Raw genomic sequence first — 1844 nt, 5'->3', positions numbered from 1 at the left:
GAGCCCTGGAAAGTCCCAGCCCCAAGGATGTACTGCACAGGCATCCTGCAGCGAACAACGGCCAGGTCATCAATGGTGAACTCAAGACTTTTAATAGCAGCGTGGCTGGATCAAAGGCTCTATCACTGGTAGTCTAGGTTGTCAGGTAAGATCATGATTCCAATGTCTGATACACCTGACCTAGGATCATCCTCCATCTTTATCTTCCTGCTTATCCCTTGCCTCCCCACTCTTGACACTCCCTCACCCCAATACCTCCCTAATCCTTGGACATTTTCTTTTTATCTGACCAGAAAATAAACTCCTTGGGGTCGGGGATGATAAAAAAAACCCTGAGCCCTAGGATCTACCCCAGGCTACTTTCCTCTGCAATCGGTGACCACACAGCTCCTGGATGTCATGAAGTTGCTAAGGGGTCAGTGGCTTGGTTCTACATACTGGCTTTAGTCTTTGAAACTGTTCCCACAGAAATTGTGAATGGTTGGCTCCCTTGATCCAGGGACTCCAAACCAAGGCTTGCATATTTTCCCTTCTTCCCTCCTTTCCTCTTTTTCTCCCTCTGTCCTTCCCTACTTTCTCTCTCTCTCTCTGTCCTTTCTTTGTGTCAGTCCTGTGCCTCTAACTCATAGCCTAGTTGCTGTCCCTGAGCCTTTTTACTCAGGGCTAGCAGTTTAGGGCTTGAGCCACACATCCCCTTCTGGAGTTTTGTTTTTGGTAGTTAATTGGAGACAAGAGTCTTACAGGCTTTCCTGCCTGGGCCAAAAGCCTCAATCCTCCGATCTCAACCTCCAAAATAGCTACGATGGCAGGTGTGAAGCACCAGCATCCAGCTCAAACCAAGGTTTCTTCATGTTCTGTGGAACTAGTCATGGAACCTTTCATTGTCTATGGCCCCCCAAAGCCTGGCGCACTCTGTAACTGTTTGTAGAAAAATAAATGAGTATCTGTCTATGACAATACTACAGAAAAGTCCCATCTGTTGGGACTTTTATCCTCTGTTGGGGAGAGCCTGATGTAGCTTTCGCAATGTACTCCCTCCTCCCTCTTCATGGCCTTCTGGTGCCACTTCACTTATCTATTTTGGCTCCGAGGATGTGAGCCACAATGTACTGGCTGGATTCTGGGGCCTCTGTGATGTCTATCTTCTCAAAGATATCTGTCCAGCGGCTGACGAGCTCTGTGGCACTCAATTCCCCATTCAGGTGTGAATGAGGTTGCCTTGAGCTGAATGTCTGGTTCAAGGGGCCTACTCTCCTCCCCATGGGGCCAGACATGATAGTCCATCACATCCGCCCCGCCCCAAGTTTCATGTTGCAGAGAAAGGATCCTTGAGGTAGCCTGAGGTCTCTGAATATCTTGGAGTCCAGTACAGGTGCTGGGAATCATCTCTCTCCCAGCTGGCAGGATGGGGATGGTCAGGTCACAATCTCTGCTCTCCATGATGTCCTCCACTGTGGTGCCCACCTTAGAGAGAGCTGGAGGAGATTCAGCAGCTGGCAGAGAAAGGCAGTCAAGGCACAACATTCAAAGCAGGAGACAATCTGGCTTGGGAACTCTGCCTGTGCTGCTTTGAATGTAATTTTTTTATTATTATTATTGTAAGAATGCCTTACAGAGGAGTTACAATTACATGGGCAAGATAACAAGTACATTTCTTATCAAACATTGTTGCCTCTTCATTGTTTCCCCTTCACATCCTTTTCCATACTCCTCTTGTCCCCCCACCCGAACCTCTCCCCACCCCCCCACCAAAGATGTAAAGTTTGTTTTTCGACATAACAACGTGTACAGCTCATTGTTGCAATGGGTCCACATGTATCCCTAGTTAACGATTTGTTTTTTTT

This window comes from Dipodomys spectabilis, unplaced genomic scaffold (genome assembly GCF_019054845.1).
Source record: "Dipodomys spectabilis isolate Male_0828 unplaced genomic scaffold, ASM1905484v1 ptg000466l, whole genome shotgun sequence".
Lineage (NCBI taxonomy): Eukaryota > Metazoa > Chordata > Mammalia > Rodentia > Heteromyidae > Dipodomys > Dipodomys spectabilis.
This window is presented reverse-complemented; position numbering follows the sequence as displayed.